At 34.8% G+C, this 14,129-nt stretch overlaps 1 pseudogene; it reads right to left on the bottom strand.

Annotated features, from left to right (window-relative positions):
• Nucleotides 1-7,937: 7,937 nt before the first annotated feature.
• On the bottom strand, nucleotides 7,938-9,448 carry LOC120163184 (annotated as a pseudogene).
• Nucleotides 9,449-14,129: the final 4,681 nt, after the last annotated feature.

The following is a 14,129-nucleotide window of genomic DNA, read 5'->3' as shown; positions in this document are numbered from 1 at the left end:
TGTAATTTATCATGCTGTCATATACTATTGCCTTAAGGGATGGGATCTGAAGCTCGACGAGAAGCCAATGGTTACGTTCCAAAATAGGGATAAACACCTGCAATCATAAGTAATAATTCATTCATTTGCGCACTTATTTATGAATACCTTTAAACTCAATCTAAAATAAACACTAACCTTATTGACCTCCCACCATGCAGGATAAAGTTTAGCTTGTCCACTGCCCAACGCAAATGATTCATCTCGTTGATTCTTCAAGTGAACGGCGTTAAAAGACGTCGGCATAATTGTATATCGTGTATTTCTTTTATTTTCCTTAAGTTTCCTAATTATTAGAAGACGTGACACCCACGCATCGATATGCTATTTTACAAAAAAAAGACATATATTAGTAACTTACATAAATTTACAAAAAAATAATCAAATTAAAATATAAGAAAAATATAAGACTTACCCCTCCATCGAAATAGCCATTGTCTTCGACCCCTAATAATTTGCCCCACCAAGACCGATCAAGCAACAAATAGATATCATCATTGAGCTTGCATATGTCAGTGAAACACCCCTGGCTTCGCTCATGTAGATAAAAATCAACTGCGGTCTTAGCCTAAAGGGTGTTATCCAGAATTGTGTCCGGTAGTTGTTTCCTCTCCTCTTCAGATACCGGTATGGTACTGGCCGGTAACTCATATGAGAGCCAACTTGAATCCATCATGTCCGGCACGTCAGAGGGTTTCTCAAGAATCCTACATATGACGCCATGTGAATCGGGCTCTTGAATGGTGGGAGGGACCTCTTCAACGATGACAGTGGCCTCTTGAACGGTGGGAGGGGACTCTCGAGGAATGATAGGGGCCTCTTTAACGATAGGAGTGGACTCTTGAGGGATGAAAGGCGAGTCGGGCTTCTTCTTGCGGTGTCTTCGCACTATTGGGGTATACGGAGACTTAATAGCACATGCACGCCGTCTGATGCGTGAACTCTGTCGTGCAAGAAAAACCCGACGTAAAGCATCCACCTTATCGGTCCGCTAAATAATTAAATACAAATATCAGTAAATAAACAGACATGATATTTAAACAGTGAAAACAAAGATAAATATATTTCAAACTTTCAACCAAAAGACAAAACAAAGACAAATACTAACTTCACAGTGTTAAAGTAAAAAGTTTAGCAGTTTTGGCAGCAACCAAATAAATTTACTAAGCAATCTAAGTGAAATGGTTAATTTAAGTGAAATTACGAGTAAATTTATCATCAAGTTAAATATGGAAAATCTTAAACTTACCTCGTTGCGTAGAGTATGAACCTCATTCTGCAACGATACTACCATCTCACGTAGAGCGGCAACCTCACCACGTAAAGTAGACACCTCCACACGCCATGCACCAACGTTATCGAGTAGAGTACCGATCTCCTCACGCAAGGCATTGACCTCATCACGTAACTCCCTTGACTCATCCCGTGGAGGTGGAGAATAGGGAGATAGAAGTCGTGGCATCTTTGCCGGTCGCCTATCATGAGGTGATGGTGGAGAAGAGGCTCGATGATGTGACGGGATAGGTGATGGCTCTCGTTGTAGAGGTGTATAGTCGGGTCGATCAGGTGATGGCTCTGGGTGAGGTGATGGCTCTCGAAGTGGAGGAAGTGGAGGCTGCTCATCATTCGTGCCATCAAGAAAACGATGACTAGCTTGCCACCAATCAGTGGCAAGCTCAGCCTCCGTGGGTGTCAGTCTCATTAATGGAATATTGGCCTACTAAAAATATAAAAACTCAAACAAAGTTAAACGTCTACTATTAATAACTTGTTTATATATGATAGTATTTGTGTTAACTTACATTATTTATTGTCGCATATGGTATTAAGTCTTCCCAATCCAACAGACGTTTCCTCTTCCAGGAAATAGCCCTGGGAATATCATTTGAAGTTTTTATTGCATATGTCTTCATGGCGGAAAAGGCCTCGAATATCCAAATCTGCAAACAATATAATAACAAACATTAGTAATTGTTAAATAATTAATTATAATTTTGAAAACATTATATAGAAATTCTTACCTTAAAGGCCCAAACAAAGCCTGACAAAGTGTATTTCGACCCATCGCCCCGCAAACTTTTGCGGTCATCAAAGGCAGACGACAACTTAGTCCAGGTATCTTTCCATATATACGAACCCCACGGAAACAGATTCCATGCATTTAGGTCCTCTACCAATAATATTAGCTCCTGAGGAATAGGTTGTCTGGCCTCTCTGCCTAAAAAGCTGGCATACAAAAGTAGTAGAAGGCATACTCGGACAACATCGACGTCATTCATCCGAGTAAAACCATATTTCTTATTAAACAATTTCTTCATGTCGTCGACTTGTAAGTTCGGCTTCTCTATTGACTCATCAGGAAAAACCCTGGATAACCATGATGGGCGGGTGATATGATGAGTGTACCGGCCTACATCATCGTGTCCGAATCGTAGACCAGTGATTAAGCAGAACTCCTTCCGCCCAAAACAAGTATACGCCGGTGGAAAATGAAACCATATCTCTTCCTCACCACGTTGTATACTGTCGGGTAGATCGCTAGTCATGGTCTGAAGCCACAAATGGGTCAAACTAGCATCTCCACCCGGATGCTGTACTCTCAGCCATGGCCCGAAACAGGTTTCTTCAAACAATTTTTTTTTGTGCAGGTGAAAGCTTCGAAGCAATTGTAGTGGCTAGGCTAACTTTATTCCTTAATGTCAATGAAGCCGAAAAATATTTCTACAAAAAAACAATAAACATACCAAGTTAGATATACCAAAAACTACACTGTCAAGATATACCAAAAACAATAAACATAAATAGTAGTTTATTCTTGAAACTAAAATTTGCAACACTGTTTTGTCTTTTGGTTGAAATAAAAATCGCAACGAGATAATGAGAATCGCAACGCGGAAATGACTATCGCAACGAGAGAATCGCAACGCGAAATGAATATCGCGACGAGAGAATCGCAACGCGAAATGAAAATCGCAACGCGAAATAAAAATCGCAACGCGAAATGAAAATCGCAATGCGATTTTTGTTTCGCGTTGCGTTTTTTATTTCGCGTTCCGATTCTCTCGTTGCGATAGTTATTTCCGCGTTGCGATTTTCATTCTCGAAACTATTCTTCTTCTGCATTACTTCAACCAAAAGACAAAACAAAGACAAATACTAACTTCACAGGCTAAACAGTTTAGCAGTATTGGCAGCAATTGAATGAATTTAATAAGAAATCTAAGTGAAATGGTTAATCTATTATTGAAATTACCAGTAAACTTATCATCAATCTCAATATGAAAAACCTAAAATAATGCAAAAATTTCAAAATAAAAATAAAAAAAACTAACCCTCGGAGGTTGATTTTCCATTTCTGAATGATTGTGAGGGATTTTTGACTGTGAATGGTTGTGAGGGATTTCGCCGGCGATGGGGACGGAAATCTTCGGAGATGGGGACGGATTTCGCCGTAGAGAGTGAGAGATGGAGATGGGACTGAGTGTTGTGATTTTGGGTTTGAGGTTATGAGTTGCGATTACTGTGGACGGTTCAGTTTCCGATTTATTAAGAAAAAATTCGTGTTTGGAATTTGAAAAAAAAATACGCGTTAATACGAATGGCGCTATGTAAATCGCGTTGCGAAAGTCAGAATCGCGTTGCGAAAGTCAGTATCTCATTGCGATTTTGTATTATCGCATTGCGATAGTAAGTATCGCATTGCGATAGTCATTATCGCATTGCGATTTTTCCAATTCGCGTTGCGATTTACTTATTCGCATTGCGAATTGGGAAAATCGCAACGACACTGTAGACCATCGCAACGCGATTTCCAGCTATCGCAATGCGAAATGCAACGCGAATTTGCGATAATGGAGATCGCGTTGCGAATTAGCGATCGCATTGCGATTTTGTTGGTCATTTTGGCAAATCCGGAAAAAGTTGGTTAAAATCGTATATTATAAGGCATTTTTGGTCACTGAGGCGATTTTCTCTTATATGAATGATTCTTTCAACATATTCTACTCTACTGGTTGGTGCTTAGTCATTCTTACAAAATGACTCAACTTTAGTAAATTCTTAGTATATCAGAATCTTGTAATAGTAGTTGCTTTTGTATATCAGAATTTTAGTAAATTCTTAGTAAATGCTTAATGTGTGTGTATATATATATATATATCAGAATTTTAGTAAATGCTTTTGTATATCAAAATGACTCAATGCTTCAGTAAATGCTTAGTATATCAGAATTTTAGTAAATGCTTACAAAAGATACATTTTAGGACTCACGAGAATCTTGAATATGATTTGGCATTGATGTCATATAAATATATTTCTTAAATGATTCCTGATTTGCAGACACAAAAGATTGTGATGTTACGATCTGATGATCAGGTTTTGTTTACCGTGGCATAAGTAGTCCCCTTCGCTGTATTAATCTATAATCCTGTAATAGTCGTGCTTGATAGTGAGGCAAAATAACTAAGGAACAACTGGGGAAATTTTAATAGTTCCATGTGTATATGCAAGTCTAATGTTATGCAGTGATGAGAACTTTGATGTTATACGGGTTTAAACAATTCTTGATGAAGACCATTATGGATTAACCGATGTTAAGGAAAGGATATTGAAATTTATAGATGTCGGAAAACTCAGAGGAACTTCATAAGGTTGGTCAAGTTTATTTTCTTTAATAGAGTAGTATTGAAAATTTAGGAGAAAGGAATGTTTTATCCTTTCTGTGAGCCACAATTCACCTTTTCCACTTGTGTTCCATGTTGGTGAAGTGACATTGACCAATCTCCACTTTGTACCTAAATGTTCTAAACAACATATTACGGTGAAAGTAAATCTCACACTGGCTAAAGCTAGTAAATATATTTACTGGAAATAAAATTTGAATTATGTTATATTTATATTTATAATATAACATTTTTTTTAAGTAATGTTTGAATTTGTTTTAAATTCTTAACTGATTATTAGGAAAATCTGAGTGATAAAAGGGTGGAGTATGAAGCTACGGCTTCCTCATGGTTCTATTAATGCGGATGAGATTGAAAATCAAGTTATTGTTGAAGCTTTTAGTCCTGAAAGATATGATCGAGTTCGCTGTCAAGGATCATTCGTTACCCCAACAAAATATTTTGGATCCAGCTTGTCTTAGTACATGTCATCACACAACCAATCTTCTCAATCAGAAGTTAATCGATTAAAACAACAGTTGAGTCAAGTGGATGAAAATTTTGCTCAGATGAAAGCAGAAGCAGAAGCGAGAGAAGAAGAGAGAGAAGTAGCATATCAGAAAAAATATGAAGAACTTCAAAATCAAATTGAAGCTATGAAGCAGATGATGCAGCAAAATCAAACGAAGAATTCATCATCCTAGGTGTTTTGTTAGGTTAATGTTTTGTTTATTTAATGAACAATGTTGAATTATATTGCATTTCACTTGGATGTTTGTAAACTTTTAGTTATTTATGTTTTTATGTATTGTTACTTAATTCAAATCGTAATTAAATGTAAGGTTGTTATTGGATATTGTTACAAGTTAAATTTGGGTAATACAAAGTAGGAAAAAATATTTTGAAAATATGTTTTGATTAGCGGCGTTTTAGGGGGAAAACGCCACTGATGGAGTACATATTTAGTATATAACCTAACCTGTTGCGGCGTGCAAAGAAAAACGCCGATATATATCATGACATTTAGTCGCGTTTGTGCCCAAAAACGCTGCTATATAACCATACTTATTCCAACGTTTGTACAAAAAATGTCGCTTTATTTCATGACATCTAGCGAAGTTTGCAGAGAAAAACGCCGCTATATATTATGACATTTAGCAGTGTTTGTGTCCAAAAATGCTGCTATATATCACGACATTTAACGGCATTTGTGCCTAAAAATGCTGCTATATAACCAAACTTATTGTAGAGTTTGTACAAAAAATGCCGCTTTATTTCATGACATCTAGCGGCGTTTTAGGCACAAACGCCGCTAAATCACCTAACCTTTTGCGGCTTTTATACACGTAAAAAGTCGCTAACAGTTGCGGCGTTTGTATTAACGACACTTTTTATAGCATTTTTTTGCAACGAGAGTGTTATTAGATGTGTTTTAAAACGGCGCTCTAAACCTATTTTGGTGTAGTAAGTTTATGCAGGGACGAAACTATGTTGTATGTAGGAGGGGCAATTGTCCCTCCTCAAAACTTTGATTGTTTAATTATTTTTATGTTATTATATTTTTGAAATCATTACAATTAAGTTCTTGCCTTTCTCAAAATTTGTTGGTTTAATTATTTTTAAGACTTTTCAATTCTAAAATGAAATTATGTCTTGAAATTACTCTTTAAGACCCTTCAGTTTTAAAATTAGTAAAATTAAACTATAACTCTTTTTAATTTCATGGTTTATTCAATTTTAAAGACCTTACTTGTTTTAAAGTTAAACAACTTGCTCTCTCATAGTTCAATCATGGCTTCCTTCTTGAACTAATGTCAAGAATTTTAGGCCTCTTCACTTTAATCTCTTCCCAAATCCAACTTGCTTTGCATCAAACAAAGGCTGAGCCTCCCCTCTCATTTTCTAAATCTTCCTAAGGCTTCAACTAACATTGGCAGGAATTAGGGTTTTACTCGATTCGACTCAAAAAACTCGCTCGAATTGACTTCGAGTTTTAATTTCATAAACTCGACTAGAAAAAAATTCAAATTCAAATCGAGTTATAAAATACAACTTGAATAACTCGAAATTTTTAGTAATTAGTGGATTAAATATGATATAAGTATATCACATATGGAAAAAAATGAAGAAATATATATGTATTGTATATGGTTATAAAAAAGCATTTAAATTGAAATCAAATAATATCATAATATTATAAATATTTACAATTAAGTTTCAACAGAAACTCGAAAATTCGACTCGACTAGACTCGAATTTTATAAATTCGGCTTGACTCGAAATTATTTCAAGTCAACTTTGAGTTATAAAATAAGATTTGCAAACTCAAGTAAATTGAAATTTTTTGAGTCGACTCGATCGAACGCTCACCCCTAACAGGAACACCATCCTGTCAAAAATTTTCAACCTTTAAAATATAAACTTTTATCAGAGCCTTCATTAGTTAAATACCTCCCAGGTGTGTCTTATTCTTAGTTCCTTTTATATGTTTTGTTTTATTTAGATTCAAATCATAATCGGTTATTAAGTTTTGTCATATTTCTACTGGTATGAAGATTACTTGATAATTAAGCTTATTAATTTAGTTAAGAAATTTTATGGAATAAGAATTTTTTGTGATCAAGTACATGGTTCTATAAATAGATAGTGTGTTTTAACTTTTAAAATCATGAGAGAATTATTTTGAAGAATTCTTATGCATGTATTTTTTTTATTTAACTGCTTTATTATTTTTCCACTTATAAATATTCATAAATATTCAGTATTTAATTCTAATTTCGTCCATAAATACATATCACTAGGCGGCTTAAATATATTGCAGTTGCCAGTCGCCTCCATTATAATGCAATAACTCATTTTCATGAGATCTTATCTTACCAATAAATATAGTCAAATCATGGATGCCCATACTGACTTTTGCTACTAAGATGTCACCGGTTCATCCGCCTTAAATGCATGGTTGTTTGATCATTAATCCCCCTCAACTTGTATGTATGTATGTATATATATATATATATATATATATATATATATATATATATATATATATAGTAATTAGTATTTACATTTTTGTCTGGTAAATACAAAGGACTATCTTATATAAAATAGAAATATAATTATTTTACATTAGAAATGTTGTGATCGATATATACAAAGACGCTACCGACAAGGAACACCTTTGGTAAAGTGCGACGAGAAAAGATATCATGTTTGAAATTAATATTGTTTGAGTGCTAGTTTAGAAAATTTTATTTGAAATGTGTATTATTCCCATAAATTTGCATAAACAACCATCTAAATAAACAGTAGCAGGCAATAATCATACAAATGAAACAGAAACGTCCTGGACATGACATAAATGGATTGCAAAAGAAGTTGAATGGAAGATGTGTTTTTGTATTCTCAACATTCAAGCCCTTTTCTTCCTAGCCACTGCAGCAGGTCCTTTGCCAACGGTCTGAGACTTGCCGGAGTGCGGAACCAGCCCTCGCAGCAAGGCCAAAACACCAACTCCCATGAAAGGAGAATACATTGTCAACAATTTATCTGATGCCTTGGGGGGATCCCAGCAGTTCCCCTAGTAAAGGAGTCTGAATTGACACAGTTAGCAAATTAAGATACAAAGTGTTTGATGAAGTGACAAATTGTGTTAGCCCCAATATTCACACCATATCTGGTACGAAGAATCGTATGCCAAAGTTGGGAAAACCCTTTTCTTAGAAATGGAAAACCCACATTTTTTTTGGCAAAATTGCTTGAACAATGTGTTGAGAAAAAAAAAGTACCAAAATTTAGTTTTTTGAATTAGGGTATGTATCCTATGGATATAGCCTGGATTACATGACGATTTCTGGAAAGCGTGTCTGAACTGCATCGCTACATGAGGAAGTCGTTGTACAGTCGATAATTTTTTTTTCAGAAATCGTCTTGTAATCTCAATAAAATTCTGAATTATTGTGAAGATCACCCTAGATCATAAAATAATTTCTAATACACCTTATTCAAACAAATTTTTTTCCACCACAATATTCAAGCATTTTTGCTAAAAAAATATTGATAAAAAAGAAGGGTTAAAAGCAGCAGTTTGGTAAAGGGGAAAAAGAAGCATTTGCAATACTTTTTCTCCAACAATACCACATTCAAAGTCCTAATCAGAATATCTATTACAAACTAACATTAAATCCCACAAAATTTAAGTTTCAGCTAAAGAATTCACAAAATAAGATCCTTTAATCACTAGCCTTTCCTTACTATATAAATCATTAATGTGTTCAAAGTAGCGTGCTTGATAAGACTAAACATCATCAAAAACAAGAGGAAAAGGTTAAGATATAAAGAAAGTTTTCAAAATTACCATGGCAGTAATAACAGAGGCACCGTAGATGAGACAAGTGGTGTTGAACCAAGGCTTGGATGCCAAAATCCCATAAATGTTGAGCAAAACGAGAGGCCACTGGAAAATAAGTTCCAACCAGACCAGAGCGACGAAGAAATTAGGCTTCTCCACCACTAAATAGTCTTGGAACTCATCGGCATAACGCTGCTTCAAACGGACGAGCACCTCCGGGAAAGCGGTCTCCGGAAAAACCAACTGCGCGTCGATTAGAGGTCCGACAAACAACATCACCGTGAACACCACTAACAGCAGCGTGTCAACCGCCTTGCATGAAAATCCCATTTTTTTCGCTTCGGAAAATTTTTGGGTAAAAAACTTTATTTGAAAAAAGATGGGACTTGGATCTAAGATTCTGAATTTTTTTATATAGAAGGTTTGAAATAGTCTACTTGCTTTTCTAGTGTGCCTTCTATGCTTCCCGATAATTACTATGCTGGATTTGAGATGGACAAACTACACATTTTATCACTCAATCTTAACTTTATTCTTATTTTGAGTACTAAATTTTGAAACTTTTAATTCAATCACTTAAATTTGACTACTCCTGTTTTAACTACTCCACCGTTAAATCACGAACAATACGATGACATGACTTGTTTTTTGCTATCATAATAGTAACTTGTTGTCTAACTTATTTTTTTTTTATTTCATCATCTTTCTAATAATTTTATCATCTCCATCGATCATCTCATCTATGATTTATCATCCTCGTTCTTTATTTCATTGCTCGTCATTTCAAACCAATAATAAAACATTTTTCCTCCCCTAAACAAATTCGTGAATTAGAATATTTTTAACATAATCAAAATCATAAAAAAAATAGTCAAAGAATAAAATAAGTTTCGCAAAGCTTAATAAGATAATTCAACAAAAATAAAAACATAGCATATCATCAATCTTAATCAAGATAGAATTAACTGATATCAAACAAATCACAATGTATATGTAACATGGATTAACATTTCATATAATTTATTATATGTCAAGAACATAGCAAAGCAATTCAATTAGTTTGATAACATATTAGGAGTCTATAGATGTTCAAATCTCATTTCCTCATCAAGTATCAAAATGATACAAACACAATAAACATTCCTCCACCTCCCTAGGACCAAAGTCCTAATAACATAATATCACTATGTTTCTCCAAAACTGAAATCTAAGATACTTACAAACAAACGTTATAGATCTTATGACATGCAAACTATGATCGGAATTACACTAATGGAACATGAAAAATGGATATCTCAATCGACATGCATATATATTACATAAATACTAACATGTTCCAAATTCTCATATCATCAAATTTTCATATTGAATCACACAAACACATACCGTATTGGGTGTCGTGTTAACCAAATGCTCATATTAAGCCGAATTCACCTTCAGCGAATTTCATACACAATATCCACACAAATGAAATCATAAATTATATATAAATATAAATACGAACTCGTTTAGATTACACTCATCTAATCTAAAGTTATAATATCCTTATGATCGGTGGATTACTCTATTAGCTTGATAGAATATTACCATGCTCGAATCAAGAATGAATGGTACCAATTTGTTGCTTAGAGCATAGGCTTCAAGAATATAAATTTAATTTTGATTTTCAATCACTAATTTTAGATGAATTTAAACTTTCGCTCTCCAAGTCAATGAAGCATTTATCAATAGTAATGAATGTTTGAGGACGAAAATGGAAATGACTTTCTCTCCTCCTAAACAAATCGTTGGAAGCAATTGAAGGAAATTTGGTGTTTTTCCACCAAAACACTTATTTAGCTAAATTTCCCTAACACTCAAAATATGTATTAACCAACCCTTCACACATTTCTATTAAAGGAACACTTGAGACAAGCTTTATGCTTTCCATCAGTTTGCCCTACCAAACTTTTTGGGATAATCCACATCTAACTCTTCAAAATATATATGTTTTTTTTATTTATAATATAATTATTAATATATTTATTTGATTATATTATATCTTAAAAGTAAAAATATGTTTATTTATGATTTATTAATTTTTAATTATTGATGAACATATAAAATTATATGTTCAAGAATATATTAGTAAACAAACATTGAAGTTGGTTTAAGTGGTAAAAATCTCGATATCACTTAAGTATGTCTCGAATTCGAGTTGTGTATGCAGAAAATATCCAATGAAGACTATCCTATCAAAGTCATGCGTAAACAAAAATAAAAATTTATTCGATCAAACTGAATTCATTTACGATACTAAGAGTTAAGCAATATCACATATCAACTCTCTACTTAAAAAGTGGCTCCTTCGATCCATCCCTAGACACTAGAATTTTGAGATTAGATTTGAAAATTTGACTCGGGTTTAGGAGTTTATTTGTGTCTAGAAAAGGGGTTCTGGAACATATATTTTAGACTGTTAGTTTTGAATTTTTGGGTCTAAACTTGTTTAGGGTTTGGGTTAGATTTAGGATTCCGGGCATGGGATGATATTTGGGTTTGAAAAGGTTGGACATATCAATAAACTATAGGGTAAAATACATGTTTGGTTCCTCAACTACCACTTTTATTCAGTTTTGATCATTCAGTTATTTTTTGTTTCAAAATAATGTTTAACATTACGTTTTAGTTTCATTTTGAGCACACATCGTTAAAAATTAATCGTATTTATATATTTGTAGGTACCAATTTATGTGGGTCCAATCTTTTAGACTCGAAACAAAAGACCCAAACCTCCAACACTCAAAATATATACACATTTATAATGTAATAACCCCACTTTTAAATAAAAGAAAAATTAAAAATTGAAATTAATTTAATGAAATTTGGGGACCAAATTGCAAGTTTCCAGAACTGGTAGGCATTCTAGAAGCTATATGAAATTTAGGGACCTAACCCTAAATTATACCATTTTATATTGATAGAGAAAAAAATAAAAGAAATGGATTATGTGCTACAAGGGTTCAAACCCCTGTCCCACCCAAGTGAAGGTCATGTGCCCTAGCCATTTAAGCTAGGATATTGTTTGAGATATTTTTATTAAATATATATTATATTAGATTAAAACCCGGTTAACCCATAAAAAATCCCCAAATTGAAAACCTAATCCCTAACCCCTAAACTCCCTCTTACTGGCCTCGTCGATTACGACGTCGTCTGACCACCACAGCTTTCACCACCACCCATATTAGGCTCGTCGTCGATCGGCAAACAAAACCCTTATATCCCCTCGTCATGTGGTCACACCGTTTGTCAGAATCGAACGCTTGAAGAACCGTCGAAACCCCGCACAATTGCCTCTGTTATTGGCAAAATCCGGCAGCCACCGTTGTCCTTTTTCCTCACTACCGGTGTAGTTGTGCTCGCCATCCCTGTGTGCATGAAACCTATTCGATGGGATGCGTCTTCGTCGCCTCCTTTGTTGTTCGTCGTTGGGGTAACTTCCTGATTGAATTTTGGTAATTTTGGTATGGTTTGGTTGTGATTTTGGACTGATAATTGATTAATTGAAATGTGTATTCGAACTTGGAGTAATCAACCGATCCAAACGGCCCCCGTCGCTGTTGCACGCGCCGCCAGTGCACGTGGGGCTTTTCCGTCGGTCCAGGAGGTTTCTAGAATCTGTCCAGTCATACCGAACCGGTCCAGTCAAACCGGTCTGAACCGAGTCAACCCAGATTGAGTCAACTCAACCAAGTCAACTCAACCAAGTTAACTCAACCAAGTCAATGCGTCCGATTTAACTCATCTGAGTCAACCCGTTGACTTTGACTGTTGACTTTGAGCCAAAAAGTCAAAATTTTCAAAAAATTATATTTTATGTTTTTTGACGTCCTGAGTCTAAATCCGAAGTTCGTTTTGCCAAATTCGAACCCAAAAGCCTCCAAATTGACCATCAAACATGAGCATGCATATGTACTTAAGTGTTTTATTTATGAAAATTTAAGTTAAGGTTAAAGACTGATCATATATTGTTATTTGAAGGTACACGAGACTCTCCCGATCGCTCGACAACTTGACCCAGCTCCTCTCGATCAATTCAACCTCGTGAGCCAGTGATTACTCGTGTGACCCGCGAACCCTATGAATACCTAGATTAGAATATTATTTCGATATTAACTCAGTTTGCTATGAATTAGGTTCGATCACTGTTGCAGAGCGTGGCGAGGCAGGTGCTGAGTAGATTTGTTGTTTGATTCCATTTTGCGAGGTGTGTTCCCTATGTGTTACATGACTGTTTTATTAGTTTTGAAATGTGTTTCATCAAAATTTATGATTTACTGGTTGATGGCTTATGGACTATGACTGAGTGATGTATGTTATCTGATTATTGGTTTTCACTAGAAACATGATTATGCCGATTATGGATCATGGAATTTACTGTTTATTATGTGAAATGTTTTATTGAGATACTGATTTGGGTAGGATACTGGAGTATGGAGGTTCAGCTCTGATCAAGCTGGTAATACCTTACGGACCTAAGGTGACCCTTGGGTAGGCTCCGAGGCCTCGAGAACTTTCTTGGGTAGGCTCTCAGGCCCCCAAGGTGTTCCCTTAGGTTGGATCCTTATATCCACTGGTATAAGTTAAGCCCTATGGAAGCAGTTTTGGGGAACTGCATTATGGTGTATGGAGGAGAGTATTATGAGTTTTAAACCTAACTTATCCATGACTTTTACGAAACCTTACTGAAACTCTTATTGATTGTTTTATATATTATGATTTATTTGCATTATTAGGATACACTGAGCTCCCTAGCTCACTCTTTTCAAATTGTTTTCCCCTTTTCAGATATTCTTGGATAGGCACCCCGAACCAGACACTTGAAGGATCGACAAATTTAATACATATCATTTTGTTGTAATGTTTTTATCTTTCACTCTGCCTTCAATTACGGTGACATGTGCCATTATTTTGATTACTTGTTTTTGTGATTTCTTCTGCTTTGCCACTGATTATGACATGTTTTATTTTACTTAGTCTCTTATAGTTTTATATTTACGAGTTTGGTTTTTATCATTATTTATTATATTTTTACAGAC

The sequence above is a fragment of the Hibiscus syriacus genome, unplaced genomic scaffold, assembly GCF_006381635.1.
Source record: "Hibiscus syriacus cultivar Baekdansim isolate YM2019G1 unplaced genomic scaffold, ASM638163v2 tig00111427_pilon, whole genome shotgun sequence".
Taxonomy (NCBI): domain Eukaryota; kingdom Viridiplantae; phylum Streptophyta; class Magnoliopsida; order Malvales; family Malvaceae; genus Hibiscus; species Hibiscus syriacus.
Note: the sequence above shows the minus strand (reverse complement) of the source record. Positions and strands in the feature narration are given on the sequence as shown.